The sequence below is a fragment of the Papio anubis genome, chromosome 2 (genome assembly GCF_008728515.1).
Source record: "Papio anubis isolate 15944 chromosome 2, Panubis1.0, whole genome shotgun sequence".
Classification (NCBI taxonomy): Eukaryota; Metazoa; Chordata; class Mammalia; order Primates; family Cercopithecidae; genus Papio; species Papio anubis.
In genome coordinates, this window is record NC_044977.1 from 17,128,794 (window position 1) to 17,147,938 (window position 19,145).

The 19,145-nt window shown below is 37.4% G+C and overlaps 1 protein-coding gene and 1 long non-coding RNA gene across 7 annotated transcripts in view; one reads left to right on the forward strand and one right to left on the reverse strand.

Annotated features, from left to right (window-relative positions):
• EPHA6 (EPH receptor A6) overlaps nt 1-19,145 on the forward strand; it is a 928,471-nt gene that overhangs the window by 182,060 nt on the left and 727,266 nt on the right. The window lies entirely within an intron of this gene.
• Nucleotides 8,110-19,145, reverse strand: part of LOC103881026 — a 66,616-nt gene continuing 55,580 nt past the window's right edge. Inside the window, exons 4-5 of the long non-coding RNA XR_001899495.3 lie at nt 14,330-14,424; nt 8,110-8,271 (exon numbers count right to left, since the gene is read on the reverse strand). This is a non-coding gene — a long non-coding RNA (uncharacterized LOC103881026). The remainder of the gene's footprint in view (nt 8,272-14,329; nt 14,425-19,145) is intronic.

Below are 19,145 nucleotides of genomic sequence, written 5' to 3' on the forward strand. Positions count from 1 at the left end.
CCCTTTGTAGGTGACCTGGCATTTCTCTCTGGCTGCCCTTAACAGTTTTTTCATCATTTTGACCTTGGAGAATCTGATGATTATATGTCTTGCGGATTATCTTCTTGTGGAGTATCTTAATGGTGTTCTCTATATTTTCTGAATTTCCATGTTGGTCTGTCTTGCTAGGTTGAAGAAGTTCTCCTGGATAATATCCTGAAGTGTGTTTTCCAGCTCATTTCCATTCTCCCTGTCGCATTCTGGTACTCTGATCAATCATAGGTTTGGTCTTTTTATGAAATCACATTTTTTTTGGAGGCTTCGTTCATTCTTTTTCATTCTTTTTGCTCTATTCTTGTCTGCATGTCTTATTTCAGTAAGGTGGTCTTCAAACTCTGATAACTTGTCTTCCGCTTGGTCAATTTGGCTGCTGATACTTGTGTGTGCTTCACATAGTTCTTGTGCTGTGTTTTTCAGCCCCATCAGGTTGTTTTATGTTTAAGGTACATACACTGGTTCTGTAGTTAGCAGTTCCTCTATCCTTTTATCAAGGTTCTTAGCTTCTTTGCATTGGGTTAGAACATGCTCTTTTAGCTCATCAAAGTTTTTTTATTACCCATCTCCTGAAGCGCTACTTCTGTCAGTTTATCCATTTTATCCTCCATCCAGTTCTGTGCCCTTGACGGAGAGATGCTGTAATCATTTGGTTGAGAAGAGACACTCTGGCCTTTTGGTTTTCAGCATTTTTGCATTGATTCTCAACTTCGTGAATTTGTGTAGTTTTGGTCTTTGAGGCTGCTGACCCTTGGATGGGTTTTTTTATGGGGGCCCTCTTGTTGTTATTATTGTTGATGATTATGCTCTTGTTGTCCCTTTCTGTTTGTTTTGTTTTCTTTCAATAGTCAGGTCCCTCTTCTGTAGGGCTATTGCAGTTTGCTGGGGGTTCACTTCATGCCTTATTCATCTCATTTGCTCCCCTGCCTGGAGATATCACTCAAGGAGTCTGGAGAGCAGCAAAGATGGGTGCCTTCTCCTTCTTTTGGCACCTCTGACCTTGAGGGTCACCAACCTGATATCAGTAGGATCACTCCTGTATAGGGTATCTGACAACCCAGTTGGGTGGCATGGGGAGCAGGACTCGTTTAATGAAGCACTTTGTACCTTAGTGGAGAAGGTGTGTTTTGCTGGAGGGAAACCCACTAGTCTGGGCTGCCTGGATTCCTCAGAACTACCAAGAGGAAAGGTTAAGTCTGCTGGTCTGCAGAGACTGTGGCCACCTCTTCCCCTAGGGGCTCAGGCCCAGGGAGATCCAAATTCTATCCCTGATCCTCTGGCTGGAGTCATTGGAGATCCTGCAGGGAAGTCCTGCCCACTGAGGAAGGATGGGTCCAGGTTAGACCTTAAGAGGCATTCTGGCTGCAGATTGCCACAGCCGGTGTGTTGGGCTGTGGGGACAAGTCTTGGGACCAAGCAGTCCAGCCTCCCTGACTCTAGCAGGGGAAAAAGCAGCCTGGAGCTGTAGAAATGAGTGCTGCCCTTCCCCCATCCAGGGAGCTTAGTGTGGCAGGCAGTTGCCAGTCCCAGTGCTGGTTGCTGCCCCTCCGTCACGGAGCTCAAAGGGCTTAGACAGCAGGCAGCTGCAGATGGTGCTGGTCGCCCCTCCCTACAGGAGTTTGGTAGGCTTAAGCAGATTCCAGCTGAGAGGCTGTAAGAATCTGCAGATTCCAGGGTTGGGAGGCTAGGCCCTGGTGGCATGGTTTCATGAGTGGGATCTGTTGATCCATCGGTTGCTCAGTTCCACAGAAAAAGCACAGTTTCCCTGGCTGGGTAGCATGCTCACTCACCACCTCACTTGGCTGGAGGAAAGGGACTCCCCTTCCCCTTGTGGCTCTCAGGTAGGCGGCCGCACCGCTCGGCTCTTCCTTCTTTCCATGGGCCATGCTAGCCTTCTAGTCAATTTTGATGAGATAACCTGGATACCTTGGTTGCCGTTGAAGGATTCACATGCTGTCTTTTTTTTTTTTTTTTTTTTTTTTTTTTTTTTTTTTTTTTTTTGATAGGAGCCTCCAAAGGCCACTGCGTCTAGTTGGCCATCTTGGCCCCACCCCAAAACAGCAACTTTTGAAGAATAAAAGCAAAAGAGAAACATTACTAAAATGTTAAAGGATTACATTTACAGCCAAAATGTATTTTGTTTTGTGTGTGTGTGTGTGTTTTCATTAAGAAGGCATTGTGTTGGTGTGAAATATGGGTTCTGGTCAATCAAAGGGAAATTCTAGATTATTTGTAATATCATGTAATAACTTAGAGCAGGAATTGGCAGATCATAGCCTGATTACCAACCCCAACCCATTTTTGTAAATAAAGTGTTTTGGAATACAGCCAAATTCATTCATTTACATATTGTCTGTGTCTGCTTTCAAGCTGTAGTAGCAGGGTTGAGTAGCTGTGTCAGACACCATATGGCCTATAAAGCTTAAAATATTTACTATCTAGTCATTTACAGATAATATTTGCATACCTCTGCCCTATAGGCAAATTAATGCATATCTGGAAAATACAAAGTTATCAAACTTATTTTTTAGCCGTATATTAGTGGGTAGCATTTTTGTAATTAAACGTAGAATAAAACCTCTACTGGAAATATTTTCCTCAAAAGGTAACCATCTTTTTATTCAATCATTTATCTTTTTTTTTTTAAAAAAAAAAAAAAACTTATTTCTTTATTTTGAGGCAGAGTCTCGCTCTGCTGTCCAGGCTGGAGTGCAGTGGCAATCTCGGCTCACTGCAACCTCCACCTCCCGGGTTCAATCAATTCTCCTGCCTCAGCCTCTGAGTAGCTGAGACTACAGGCACGTGCTGCCAGGCTCAGTCATTTACCAAAGCATCTATGCTAAGGAATATACATTCAAAAGCATTCAATAGAGGATTTCATATTGTTTTGTCTTAGGAAAGAATTTGGTTTTTATTAAAATGCAGAAATATCAGAGAGGAGATTATGTTAGTAAAAAATGTAGGGATGTGTCTGTGGTACGTGTGCATGTGTATGTGTGTATTTTCATAAAGGAGTGTTAGGTGCTTGCTACTGACTTGTAACCAAAGTAAGGTTTGGCTGTATGCCACCTGAAAAGACAAACACATAAGAAGTAAGGTTTCGTGGAAGAAAGTAGCTTTATTCAAGTGTTGACATCTTGGGAGATGGCCAGACTCAAGCCTCAAAAAGCCATCTTAAATTCTCAGACTGCATAAGGGGATTTTCAGGGGGAAGGTTGCATGGAAACTGTACAGGAGTGTACATGGTGCAGGTCTGCTTCTTGTTTTCCACTGGCTAATTTAAGTAACAGACTATCCAGAGGCCTGGTTGGCATCATCTCAGTAGGGGTCAGGTTAGGGATTAACTGCACAACTGTTTCATCTTGAAAGGGAGAAAATTGAAACTGCTATCTCTACCTCATGTCTGGACTGTTGTAAGATTAGCCTTTGGACATTTCAAGCAAACAGGTAGTTAGATATATGGGTATCAGGAAACAAACAAGGGAGGGATCATCTTTAGAGTAAGCTAGGAAACTGGCTATACTGGTTACATTAGGAGACATTTCTCAAGGACTCTTTAATACTAGTTAATTCTCTCATTTTGCATTTTGATTAATTACGATGACAGACACTAAAAATGTATTTGTGATTTGTTTAACTTCTATTTCTTTTTCAACTTTTATTTTAGATTTAAGGGATACATGTACAGATTTGTTTCATGGATATATTATGTGAAACTAAGGTTTGTGATATAAATGATCCCATCACCCAGGTAGTGAGCATAGTACTCAGTAGTTAGTTTTTCAACCCTTATCCCCAACCCCACTCCTTCCTCCTGTAGTCTTCAGTGTCTATTGTTGGCATCTTTATATACATGAGTACCTAAGATTGAACTCCCACTTATAAGTGAGGACATACTTACTTATAAGTATGGTTTTCTGTTTCTGCATTAATTTATTTGGGATAATGGCTTGCTGACTTCTCTGTGTTGCAGCAAAGAACATTATTTCTTTATCTTTTTTGTGGCTGCATAGTATTCCATGATACATATATACCATATCTTCTTTATCTGCTACACAGTTGGTGGGCACCTAGGTTGATTCAATGTGTTTGATACTGTGAATAATGCTGTGATGAACTTACAAGTGTATGTCTTTTTGGTAGAGTGATTGATTTAAAAAAAAAATTACCCAGTAATGGGATTGTTGGATCAAATGGTAGTTTTGTTTTAAGTTCTTTGAGAAACCTACAAACTGCTTTCCACAGTGGCTGAACCAATTTACATTCCCACAACAGTATATAAGTTTTCCCTTTTCTCTGCAGCCTCACCCAGCATCAGTTTTTTTTGTTTTTTTGTTTTTTTTTTCTTTTTTGGAGACAGGGTCTCATTCTGTCACGCAGGCTGGAGTGCATTGGCATGATCACAGCTCACAGTAGCCTTGACATCCCCAACTCTGGGCTCAGATGAGCCTCTCATCTCAGCCTTCATGGTAACTGGAACTACAAGTGTGTGCCACCTGCCCAACTAATTGTGTAATATAATTTATATATACACACACACACACACACACACACACTTTTTTTTTTTTTAAGAAACTGGGTTTTGTCGTGTTGCCCAGGCTTGTCTCAAACTCCTGGGCTTAAGCAATCTGCCCCCGTTGGCCTCTCAAATACTGGGATTACAGGCATGAGCCACCACTGGACTTGTTGTTTTTTGCCTTTTTAATAATAGCCCTTCTGACTGATTTCAAATGGTATCTCGTTATTGTTTTGATTTGCATGTCTCTCATGATTAGTGATGTGGAACATTTTTCATATGTTTGTTGGCTACTTATATGTCTTTTGAGAAGTATCTGTTAGTATATTTGCCCACTTTATTTATTTATACTTGTTGAATTGTTTTAGTTCTTTACAGATTCTGAATATTAGACCTTTTTCAGATACCTAGTTTGCAAATATACTCTCCCATTCTGTAGGTTGTGTGTTTGCCCTATTGATAATTTCTTTTTGCTGTCTAGAAGCTCTTTAGTTTAATTAGGCCTCACTTGTCAATTTTTGTTTTTGTTGCAATTGCTTTTGAGGACTTAGTCATAAATTCTTTCTCAAGCCCAGTATTCAGAATAGTATTTGTTTAGGTTTCCTTCTAGAATTGTTGTAGTTTGAGGTCTTATATAAATGCATTTGTTGAAAAAAGTGTGAGTTAGTGGTTTATATTCTGTGTGTAAAAGTATACACAGCATCAAATTATAAATAAAATTTAAATTATATTTTACTTAGAAATGATAAAAAAGGATTTTCTGTGAACCATAGACTAAATTTCCAGTAGGTTCTCATTTTTTTCTCCCTACATCTGTATTATATTGTACTTTTAGCAATCCTAGATATCTGTTTGTTAAGGTGTGATGGAGGTATAATATTTACTGCGTACCCACTACATCCTGAGAAACCATGAATTGCCATTAACTATCACAGTCTCTGTCAAACAATACACAAGTCCTTGGAACACAGTATTATTTATAATTGTGCTGTTGCTTATATGAAGGGATGTACACTCACATGGAGGCCGTAAGTATATATATACTTTGTATACTTAGCTTGTTATGAAATATGTTTAAAATGGGTGTTCTTTGAAATTTTCCCAAAATTGATAATCTTGAATAAGAGTCTTTTAATGAAGATATTTCTAAAATAAGGAATGTATCTTACCTGCTTAAGGTATAAATTAGAACCTTTGTTTTCAACCAAAATAATAGTTATATTCAAATTATGAAGCATGTTTATGCATAGGAGTTTTATGTTTTTGTTTTTGGCATGGGTCTTCAGTAATGCCTCCTACAAACTCATCATTATTGTATATTGTCATTACCTTATTTTTGTACTTCTCTCTCTCTCTGTCCTCTCCACCACCCAATCTGTCTTATTTTTGCCCTTTAAAGAACTTAATTTATGCTGAATGGTTAATATTTTATCATTATGTTTATTTATATTTGAACTTTCTTATACAGTATACTTGATTAAACTTTCCTGTAAATTGTCACCATATTTCCCCATTTTATACCCCTTGTCTTTTAAGATAAACAGATAGAGAGATAAAAAGATCGATATTCAACACATTAATTCTAGTTCATCAAAAGTAAGAATTTGGAAAAATTATTTACCATTACATATTTAAATGATTTTTCAGAATTTTACTGTGGGCATTATTATCTGCTTCTTGAGGAGTATCAGTCTACTTCATGCTCTTCACTATTCGAATGGGGTCTTGTTCTCTAAGCAGAAGAGCTCCTTCATTCCTTCATTCATCCCTCTCTCCCTTCTTCCTCCCTCCTCTCCTCTCCTCCCTCACTCCCTCCTTTCCCTTCCTTCCTTCCTCCCTCCCTCTTTCCCTCCCTCCCTCCCTCCTTCCCTTCCCTTCTTTTCCCTTCATTTCCTTCCTTCCTCCCTCCTTCCCTCCCTCCCTCCCTTCCTCCCTACCTCTCTCCCTCTCTCCCTTCCTTCATTTCTCTCTTTTTCTTTCCTCTCTCCCTTCACCTACTTCATTCCCTCCCTTCACCTCCTCCCTTCCCTCCCTCCATCCTTCCTTCTCTCTTCCTTTCCCTTCCCTTCCCTTCCATTCCCTCCCCTCCCCTCCCCTCCACTTTTCTTTCCCCTTCCCCTTCCCCTATCCCCCTTCCCCTTCCCCTTCCCCTTCCCTTTTCCCTTTCTGTTATGGTATAAATATGCAAAACTTGTTTGGAGGAAATGGAGAAAATTATTGCTTAATACATCTCTTCTTCCATTAAAGTTCTTTCCGTATATGTATACTTGACATTCTTAGGAAAGGACTGTGATATTGAAACATAAATTAGCAATGCTTGCAGAATTTAATGATCTGCCTGTGAATGCAAAATATATCATGTAACAATTCTGTACCTACTAATGAAACATTGAAGAATTCAGCATTGCACGTGGAATGTTTCTTTAAATGAATATTACTTCAAAGGGATGATGATCAAAGTATTTAAGAATTCCTAAAGGATCAGAAATTCTTTTTTGAGATAATTTTCCTTAACATAACAATGCATGTTTATTTATTTGCTGTCTGATGGCCATGGAGTAGTGGTATTTTATGAAAAAAAAGTCTTAATTTTGCGGTGACGGCCTCTTTTCCCAGAAGATTAGCATATCAAGGTTTGTCTTCTATATATATGTAAGCTAGATAAAAGTGTTAATTCTAATTGAAATGGTTCCTTTAGTAGATGTAATGAATGCTCCACAGACAAGTCATTAAACTGAAGATTATTGACACAAGTTTTATCATTGCAGAAGAAAATAATCACCAAAATCATTGTCTCCTCTTGATCAAATTTAACTCCCTTGTCATAGAAAATTGTAAATTGAAGTTAGGAGTAAAGGCCTGTGTGGAAAAAGAAGTAACATTATACAATAAAGTATTGTAGAAGAAAATCTTACTAGTTTATGAAACCTTATACTGAAAGAAAAAGCAAGGAAAATAGATGTTCAATTGGTAAAATCAGTATAAGGTGACAACTTAAAATGATTTTGTCCAGCTCTGTTATTAAGTAGGGCCTGTAAGCAGTAGTGGAACTTTACCCCAGAAACATATGTGTGTGTGTTTTCTTTTCCAGAAAGATCCAGGAGTGTTTGGGCTACAGCCAGTTTCATTTCTTAATACAGGAAAATTATGAGGCTGTATCCAGACTGTCTTTTCAATATCAAACTAAATATGCTTTTAGAATAAAAGAATAAGTGTTGTTAGGGAAAAAACCCATGAAAACTACTCCCATCTCCATTTTAGTGTTAAAAAGAATATATATACATGATTAATTAAAATAAATTATGTTTGGAAAAGGCCGTGAGCTCACAATTATAATCAAAAGGGACACATTAAAATACAAATACAACAGAATGGAAGGGGATCGGGAGAGGAGTGGACACTCCTGGGGAGGCCAGTGCTGGAGAGCGTGATTCCTCATCCGGAAGACGCAGTTCCCCACATACTTGGCAAGGCTCCCAGCCTCTGAGACCATTATCAAGTTCACTGGGCTCACAGAAACAGATAATTTATTTAAAAATTAGACACAAAAACTTCACTAATAGCTGACGATCTCTGGGTAGTGACCTTTTTTAATTACGAGAAAACATTTAAGGAAAATCAGTGCTTTTACATTCCATTTCAGAATTGCTTAGGCTGTTTGTTTATTGTCTTTCCTTGTTTACTTGCACTATTTGGCTAACCTCTTCCATTGTTCATTCTTCCTGAAAAAAACAAAAAACAAAAAAACAAACCCAACAGCTTCATTAATCTTAAAATATAAAAAGAAAATCCCAAAGTGGTGAATGAAACATTAAAGATACGTGTCTTACTAAAGCAGCTTGCTGTAGGTGTTGGCTACGTTTTTTGTTTGAAACTTTGTATATTTAGATATTTATGTAGAAGTTAAATTCTACAAGCTTCTGGTAATGACTTTAAACAATTAATGTATCTTCCAACAATAAAATCAACACTTCTGATTTTGAATGAAAAAGATCTGGATTTTGGCAATGATTCAAAGCTTTTTCTCTGAATTTCAAAATTTTCAACAGAATCTCTACTTTAAATTCCCCCCCCCCACTCTGTTAGATTTAACTATAATAATGTGAATGTTCCAATTTCAGAGACAAAGTAAATTAGGTATAAAAGTTCTAACAAGAAATAGTTTTTTACACTATAAAGTACTTATTTACTTAAAAAAAAATGCGTACAATTCAGTTAAAATCAAGAGACAAAATGTGACTTATTTATAATAGCTCTATTAAATATAATGACAGAAAATAAACTGTACATTAAAGTGTGCAACTTGGTAAGTTTTAACATATGTCTAGAGCCATGAACCCATTGTCACAATGAAGACAATAAGCATATCTATCACTCCCAAATTTCTCGTTATGCACCTATGTAATTCCTCTCTCCTTTCCTTTACTACAGCCAATAACTATGGCTGTATACACTTGTCTCTTTATGTTGGTGAACATTTTCTAGAATTGTCAGAGGCATCTGCAGTATCCACTCTTTTGCCTATTCTTTAATTCAATGTGATTATTTTGCCAATTATTCATGTAACTGGATGTATCAGTAGTTCATTACTTTTAATGCTGAGTAGTAGAACATTGTTTGGATATACCACTAGTTGTTTTATCCATTCATTTGCTGATGGAAATTTTGGTAGTATCTTGTTTGTGGCTGTTACAAATAAGTTTGTTAAGAACATTTATGGAGGGGCAGAGCAAGATGGCCCAACATCCATCTCCAATCATCCCACCACCACAAGGTCACCAATTTGACAACTATCTACCAAAAATAAGCACCTTCATAAGTACCAAAAATCAGGTGAGCATTCACAGTACCTAGACTTAATTTCATATCACTGAAAGAGGCACTGGAAGAAGGTAGGATTTAGTCTTGATTTACTGATGGCACTCCACTTCCATTCCCTGGAAGTGGCTGTGTGGTTCAGAGTGAGAATCTCTGTGCCTGGGAGAGGGACAGTGCAGCAACTGTGAGACATTGCACTGAACTCAGTAGTCCTTTATGGTAGCAGAAAGCAAAACCAGGCTGAACACAGCTGATGTCAACCCTCAGAAGGAGTATTTAAATCAGCCTCAGCCAGAAGGGAATTGTTCATCCCGTCAGTCAAAAAATTGAGTTCTGGCAAGTCTCACCACCACATGCTAAAGTGCTTGGGGGCCCTAAATAAATGGGAAAGGCAGTCTAGGCCCCAATGACTGAAACTTCTAGGTGAATCTAGGGCTGAACTGAACTCACAGCCAGTGGACTTATGGGGCAAGTGACCTACTCAGACAGCATTTAGGGTAGTGAAGGGAATGCTCATGCTGCTAGATGTATTGGGCTCTATTGTATGTTGTTGCTTTTCTCTTGCTGCCTTTAGGATCCTTTGTCCTTGATCTTTGGGAGTTCAGTTATTAAATGCCTTTAGGTAGTCGTCTTTGGGTTAAATCTGCTTGGTGTTCTATAACCTTATTGTATTTGGATATGGACATCTTTTTCTAGGTTGGGGATGTTCTTTGTTGTTATCCCTTTGAATAATCTTTCTTTTTATTGTTATATTTTAAGTTCTAGGGTACATGTGCACAATGTGCAGGTTTGTTACATATGTATACATGTGCCCTGTTGGTGTGCTGCACCCATTAACTCGTCAATTACATTAGGTATATCTCGTATGCCTATCTTTTTCTCTACCTCGTCTTTAAGGCAAATAACTTTTAGATTTATTCTTCTGAGGCTATTTTCTAGATCCTGTAGGCATGCTTTACTGTTTTCTATTCTTTGTTTGTCTCCTCTGTGTATTTTCAGATAGCCTACCTTCAAGCTCACTGATCCTTCTTCTGCTTGATCAAGTCTGCTATTGAAAGACTCTGATGCATTCTTCATATGTCCATCACATTTTTCAGCTCCAAAATTTCTGCTTAATTCTTTTAAATTACTTCAGTCTACTTGCTAAATTTACCTGATAGAATTCTGAATTTCTTGCCTATCTTTTTCTGTCTCCCATTTATTTTGGGGTCTTTATTTACATGCATTTTTACTGCTTTATGTTCTTTCAGAGTTTACTCATGCTCCGATCATTTTTCTTAGTGTTGATACAAGACTTTTCTAATCTTCTGGGTGCTTCTTTCTGTGGCCTTGGGTAATTTTCTCACATATATGTGCTAATCATCACTTGGTCAAGTATTTGAGGAGGCCCTCTACAAATTCAGTTTTTTTCTTTTGCCATCACTTTCCTCTCTAGTAATCTATCTCCTGTGAACTCTTTCAGCTCACGGCTGGATCTGTGACTCCAGCTATGTTTTCTCAACACAAAAAGACTGTCTGTCTCTACCTTGCTTCCCCCTCACTGTGTTGTACCCTGGACACTTTCTTTAGGCATAAGTTGGAGCCATATTGAGGTTGACTTCATTTTATTCCTTTCTCTTGGGGATTATATGTTTTTCTCCTTTTTTAGTTGTTTCATCAGTACATATATATTTTTCTCTGGTATACCCCTGTGGCCAGATGTCCTGATAGAACAGATTTAATTTATCAGCTTTTCAATAAACTAGAGACATGTATATACACATAGTATATATGTATGTGTTATGTATATATAAAACCATATGCATAATTATTGTATTTTTGCTTTTCTTTGTAAGTTTGCATCTATTATTATTAGTGTGTGATATTTTTATATAGGTGTCATCATTTGAATCATTGGTCCCAGTTTTTCATTTCTCCTTGTATTCATGCTTTTTCCCATATAATTTTGAAGTTCTTTCCACTAAAGCACAAGTGCTTTTCCAGATTCCTTGACTTTGACCTTAGCAATAAGGTTTGTTTGGGCCAATGGAACATGAGGCTAAGTTGCAGTATGCCAGTTCTGAGCCTATGCCTCAAGCCTATGCCTAGCTTGTTTTTGCTTGCTCTATTATACCTCTATCAATACCACGAGGCTTTCCTAGTGTTTTCTGGTGCAGACTGAGCCCCAACTGCAGTGAATATCGAAGCCAGCCAAGATCCACAGACCGAAGCAGTTTCCTGCCATGTGCAGGCTAGACTAGATGACCTCAGCGAATCCCCAGAATAAATGATAGAGGTGAAAATTATATTGATTCACTGACAATAAGATGAATAATGCATGCAGAAATTTCATAGATCAGGTCATTGTAGCGAAATAATAGGATAACATGTCATGTAGCTCTGGACAAGTAAGAAAAATAGTATTTCTGGGCAGTCCATTTTACAAAATACTGAAATGGACCTGCAGATTACCTAAGTCTGTTGGAGCATAGATGAAGAGTCAAGAAAATGCAAGATGGAGAGACAGAGCTATGGCAATGCTAACAATAATAGAACACTAAGAATTGTAGTTTTATGGTCAGCAATAGGGGTCATGATGTGATAAATGCTATTATCCAGAGTAGAGCACAGTCTCTGTGAGTTAATCAAAAAAGGTTTCATAGGAAGAGATTCCTACTGGTCCAGTACAATAACTTCTCCTAGCCATTTGGATAAAAATTTACTTGCTGAAGGGGATCTCAAAATATAGACCCACCTTTAGGTTTATTTTTTTAAATTGTTTTTGTATAATTTGCATATATTCCCCTTAAGAATCTGTTCTTAACCCATTTATTATGCCTTGTGATCCATTATTGGAATGCTAAGCTTGTGGGAGTTATTTATATCCTACTGCTCAAAGTCATCGCTAGGGTTTAATTTTAAAAAAAGGCAACATCTGGCATAAATGGGTTAAATCATTGTTGATGACGTGTTTTCTTCATTTTAATAAATTACTACTTATTAAAAACATTCAGCATAGATATCTAAATATTGTGGCTCCTATATTACTGTTAGAATGAAAAGACTTGCAGCCAGAGTGGCCAAACAGGTAAGTGACACTACTTTCTCATAATTCATCAACAAGTTTAAATATACTGCAAATCTGTTCTGTCCGCTTGATCACTATTAATTTCATAGGCCAAACTTGGACTGTATAGCCTAACAAGTCCACATTTGTGCCCTAATTATTCATTTTCCAAGGAGCAGCTGGTCATTTCTTTTTCTTTTGCTTCATTTTATCTTTAAACTAATATCCAAACTCAGGGTCATGGCTTGGGATGACCTCTTCTCCTTCCAGGATCTAGCCCTTGCCTACTGCTACACCTTCATCTCCAACATTGGCCTCACTTCCTGTGACTACACTGCTACATCACTCATTGTTTAGAACTCTCAAAATTTCTTCCTTTAGGGTCTTTGCATTTGTTGCTTCCTCTGTCTTAAGTATCTCCCCTTCTGTATGAGTCTTCTAGGGCTGCCCTAGCAGAATGCCACAAATTTACTTTTTCACATTTCTGGAGGTGGGAAGTCAAAGATCAGGGTTATGGCAGGGTTAGTTTCTGGTGAGGATGCTCTTCCTTACTTGCAGAAGGCCACATTCTTGCTGTGTCATCACGTGGTTTTTCCTTTGTGCTTGTACACTTGTCATGTTTCTTCTTCTCATCAGGACAACAATCCTATTGGTTTCAGGCCTGAGCCTTATAACTGTTTTCAATGTTAATAACCTTTATAAAAGCCCTATCTCGAAATATATCACACGGGGGGTTAGAGTTTCAACCCGTGCATTTTGGGGACACAGTTTAGTCTGTATTACCTTGCCTTATCCCTTCCCACTCATCACATAGTCAATGCCTTTTCATTACTCAGGTGTTATTTCTAATATCATTTCCTCAGAGAGTTCTCCCTCAACTATTGTTTAATCACAGTGTATTGTACCTCTACAGGCATGCCTGACCCTGTTCACTCATCACTGAAATTACTATATACAACCAGAATTGTGCTTGGCACATATGATAAAGCATTGAGAAAACATTTGTTGAATAAATGTTTTCTTCTAATACTGGTTTATGGGCATAACTCTTTCTGAATGTGTCATTTCTCAAAGGTACACACCTGAGCTTTATGATCCATGGTGTTATCCTAAAAAACAGAACACAATATTCTTATATTAAGTATACCACTGTATATAGCAATTGGTGTCCTGGGGAGTTACAACATGTCATTATTTAAATAGGTTATCATATTTTTTTCCAGTAATCTCCCCAGCTATATTAAAATGAAACTTCTCCCCTTTTTCTCGCTAAGTAGTGTCTTCCTTGACTATTTCTTGGACAGATGCTATAACCTTTCAGTTACTTGAGCTATTAGTTTATTTCATTATTCATTTTAAAATGCCAATCTCAAATTATACTCAAAGGTTTTTCTACATTTCCCATCTGTGATGACAGCTCTTATAGCTTTAAGAGTACTAGGTTGTGGGTGGGCTTCACGACATCTCTTTTCACTCCCACTTCTAGATGCCAGCTCCATCTGTGATGTGACAAGAGCGGGTAAATATCTTCTTACTTGACTCAATCAGATTGCCGTCTTTTTTCCTTGGTTGTTGTTTCTTCTCAGGCTGACACTTACTCCAGATGTCCTCTGCGTGGTTGGACTCCTAATACCTGTACTTCTGAATGGTCTCCATGTACTTTCTTTTGAGAATTACTTGAGAGGTTTCCACTTCTTGGGTCACTGAAGAAGCTGGTCAAGATTCAAATCCACTTATTTAATCACTTTATTCTTCATTAAAATCCAACAAAGGCTGGTCCTAGCATACCTTTTCTTTGTTTTCTGCCTGAATGAGTATTAGCAGGCCACCTTGAGCACAGCAGCATTATTTGCATCCATGATGTCTAAGAGTACTTCATATCCTTGCTTCGTCAAATAGGAGAACAAGTTACTTACCAGAGTTCCTTATCTTAGCACCTCCATCTCTCTGTTGGTCATTGCTTTCATGCCTGGGCAACAATAAAGTATCTGTGGATCCAATGCCTCACTAACTGTTTAGAAGAGAGAATAGATTTGATTTAATAAATGAAGGGTACATTTTAGGCAAGCCCAAATTTATGAGGGATTCTTTTGACCAAACCTCACTTCACATTACTCCAAAGGCCATTTTCTCTCGTTGCTCAATTTACTGTGTTGCCTGGGGCCATTGAAACTGGCAAATCCCAGTAAAATAGTCCTTAAGTTAGATGGCCCCAGTTGTTAAACTTTCGGAACTAGGAGTTTAGATTTCTAGAAATAATTAAATTCAACTTGGACTTTTATTAAAATTGTTAGGCTATGGGAAAATGCCCATTCGACATTCAGTTTCATCGCATTTTGCAGCCTAATAAGCAATATGGTAAATATCTCAACTAAAATGGAGATTTTATATGAAAACAAGATTTACCTTTTCTCTTTTCTCTTTTTATTTTACTGGTAGTTGGTCATTCATAGTCTCAAGTGTTGTGAGATTAAATTGTGTTGTAAGAGTGAAGTGTTTTATACTTTTCACAGTGTTTTATTTTCTAATTATTTTGAATATTTAAAAATGTTTTTATATGAAATAATTTAAAGTGTTTTAATTTACATTATAATTTCATTTTGTCTTTTTTTTTGTTTTTTTTTTTTGAGATGGAGTCTCACTCTGTCGCCCAGGCTGGAGTGCAGTGGCGCTATCTTGGCTCACTGAAAGCTCTGCCTCCTGGTTTCAAGCATTTCTCCTGCCTCAGTCTCCTGGGTAGCTAGGACTACGGGTGCGTGCCACCATGCCTGGCTAATTTTTTTATATTTTTAGTAGAGACAGGGTTTCACTGAGTTAGCCAGGATAGTCTCGATCTCCTGACCTTGTCATCTGCCTGCTTTGGCCTCCCAAAGTACTGGGATTACAAGCGTGAGCCACCACTCTTGGCCCTTTGTTTTGTCTTTACATCTCTTTTTCAAATTTGAAATTATTTCTCATGAGAGATTGTCCCTAACCAGAATATTATTTCAATTTCAAAGACTTTATTCTTATTCATTTTTATCTTTATAATTTGCCTTCTAAATTTTTTTCATGCTCTTATTTTGCTACTATATATATTTACTTAGTGATATGTTAGATATAATATTAGCAAACAAGACTAATATCTATTATCAGGGAAAATACGTTTTCAACTTTATAGTGTATGACCTTTAGAAGTAAAATGTTAAGTTTTTTTTTTTTTTTTTTTTTACTATTTTACAATGTTTCTTTTAAAACTATTTCCGATTTATATTCATTTAGATTAAAATCCTCCAATAAGGATATAACTCATTTTCTCTGCTGAAGAGTTATAAAATTCAATTATACATAAAGGCAAATATCACCCTGAGTAAAGAATCATCCGAAAGATTAGCGGAATGAATCTGCTGCAACATTTACACTTCATACTCTGAAATTGATTTTTATGCATTTTAATGGAAGCAATATTTTGCATTTAAGTACATTACACAGGAAAGTAAAATGTCAAGGTTTATTCCTCAGAGTTCACAATCTCCGTTTCTGTTTCTGTATTTTTTTCTCCTTTTACTTAGAGGAATTGTTACGAGATGATCTGGTGCTCAGTTCATTTCTCATTCTTTTAGAACAATAACTTGCACATTAAAGTCCTAATAAAAGTAAATATACCCTATGTTCTCATCTGCTGTTCTTACTCTATTGAGACCTAGTATAAGAGTAGAGCATAAATGGAATATAGTCTTACTTCTCAACTATATCTTTTTTTCAAATGGCAAAATACATAAGTATTTCTCATATGTTTAAATTTTTACTTTTATTTGAAACCAATAATGCCCAAATAATACCCTGATCTCAGTCATGGGAGGAAGTGGTAAGGTATGATTAATATGTCTTTATTGTAGCTTGCTGTGATTTCATATAAAGAACGTGCCATTTTATGACTCTCACTAGTGTAATGAATAAGTAAATTTTTAGCTTTATAATTAATGCACACACCTGACATTTTATATCTAATTGATCTGAAAGAAATTCTAAAGAGAGTTAAACACTTTAGATTCCCAAACATGAAGAATTTGAATAAAGCATGAAAGGAACCAGAGATATTTGTTGTTTACTTTATTCTTCAAGCAGCTAAAACTTAGAATCTAAAGCACAGAAGAAAATGTCCCAATTTTCAAAATCAAGAAATCAAGAATCATGTTTACATGTTTTATTTAACTCACATTTTCTATGAGCCAAGTGTTGTATTTAAAGATATTGCATTGAACATATTGGTCACAGTTTCTTCCTGCAAAGAGTTAACATTTGCAAAGCTGTTCTCTTATTACTTCCTGCATATTTTTTTTCTTCCCATTTCAGTGTTAGATTATTTAAAGTGACTCTCGATTCTTATTTTATTGTTTGAAAAAATATGGGAAAACAAAACAAAAACAAACTACCATTTAGTGACAAACTATCTGGTTTCCAAAATCCTGAAAAATTAAAATAGCTTTTGTATCATCATAAACCCATATAAGAAGTTAGTTATGACTTAATTGGAAATGCTGCCTCTGTATATGTAATTTAAAGAGGGGGCAATGTAATTTATTGATGGGGCATGCAGGCTCTGGATTTCAGATTGACTGAGTTCTAAGCTCAGTTTTGCCACTCGCAGAGCAAGCTGTTCAACCACTACAATATAGGAGAGAAAGCAATACCTATGTCATAAGATTTTTGTGAGGATTAAATGAGATAATGTACATAGAGGATTTAGTATAGCACCTCTCACTTTGTAAGCACTCATCATTATGATGCAACATTTCAAAATTTTTTTAATAAAAAGTAATTTTAAACTATTAGGGAAGAGAAAGGAAGAGAAAGGGAGAGAGAGAGAATGAGTTGGATTAATGAAAGAGCTGATTTTAAAAAGTCTCTGATATTAGTACTTTGGGTAGAAAAATGTTATGTTAGTCTTTTTCCAGATGCATAGTTAGTAAAATTTTCTCCCATTCTGTAGGTTGTCTGTGCATTCTGTTAACAGTTTCTTTTTTTGTGCAGAACCCCTTTAAATTAATTATATCTCAGTTTTTGCTTTTGTTGCAATTGCTTTCAATGTCTTCATGAAATCTTTGCCCATACCTATATCTTGAATGGTATTTATGGTTTGGGGTTTTACATTTAAGTCTTTTTTGTGTGTGTAGGAGTCTCGCTCTTTCACCAGGCTGGAGTGCAGTGCCGTATCTCCACTCACTGTAACCTCCACCTCCCGGGTTCAAGCAATTTTTCTGCCTCAGCCTCCAGAGTAGCTGGGACTACAGGTGTGCACCACCACATCCAGCTAATCTTTGTATTTTTAGTAGAGACGGGGTTTCACCATGTTGGCCAGAATGATCTCGATCTCCCTGACCTCGTGATCTGCCTGCCTCAGCCTCCCAAAGTGCTGGGATTACAGGTCTGAGCTACCGCACCTGACCTACTTTTAAATCTTTAATCCATCTTGAGTTAATTTTTGTATGTGGTGTAAGGTAGGAGTCCAGTTTCAATCTTCTGCCTATGGCTAACCAGTTCTCCCAGCACCATTTATTGAATAGGAAATCCTTCCCTTGTTGCTTTTCTTGTTTTTATCAGGTTTGTTGAAGTTCAGATAGTTGTAAGTGTGTGGTTTTATGAATGAGTTCTCTATTTTGTCCCATTGGTCTATGTATCTGTTTTGTTTTTGTTTTAGTTTTTTGTTTGTGTGTTGTTTTTTTTTGTTTGTTTGTTTGTTTTTTACCAGTACCATGCTGTTTTGGTTACTGGAGCACTGTAGTATAGTTTGAAGTAGGATAGTGTGATGCCCCTAGCTTTGTTCTTTTTGCTTCGGATTGCCTTGGCCAATCAGGCTCTTTTTTTGGTTCCGTATGAATTTTAGAATCATTTTTTCTAGTTCTGTGAAGAATGTTAATGATAGTTTAATGGGAATAGCATTGAATCTATAAATTGCTTTGGGCAATATGGCCATTTTATCAATTGATTCCTCCTATCCATGAGCATTGAATGTTTGTGTCATCTCTGATTTCTTTGAGCAGTGGTTTGTAGTTCTCCTTGTAGAAATCTTTCACCTCTCTACTTAGCTGTATTCCTAAGTATTTTCATCATTTTTATGTGTGGCAGTTGTGAGTGGCAAATGTCTGTGACTTGGCTGTAAGTCTAATATCCAGCATCTGTAAAGAACTTAAAGAAATTTACAAGAAAACAACCCCGTAAAAAAGTAGGCATGGCCGGGCGCGGTGGCTCAAGCCTGTAATCCCAGCACTTTGGGAGGCCGAGACGGGCGGATCACGAGGTCAGGAGATCGAGACCATCCTGGCTAACACAGTGAAACCCCGTCTCTACTAAAAATACAAAAAATTAGCCGGGCGTGGTGGCGGCGCCTGTAGTCCCAACTACTCGGGAGGCTGAGGCAGGAGAATGGCGTAAACCCGGGAGGCGGAGCTTGCAGTGAGCCGAGATCGCGCCACTGCACTCCAGCCTGGGCGACAGAGTGAGACTCCGCCTCAAAAAAAAAAAAAAAAAGTAGGCAAAGGACATGAATAGACACTTTTCAAAAGAAGACATACATGTGGCCAATACTCACATGAAAAAAAAATCAACGTTACCAGTAATTAGAGAAATGCAAATCAGGAGGAGTTACCACCTAACACCAATCAGAATGGCTACTATTAAAAAGTCGAAAATAACAGTTGCTAGCAAGGTTGCGGAGAAAAAGGAAATCTTATACACTGCTGGTGGGAGTGT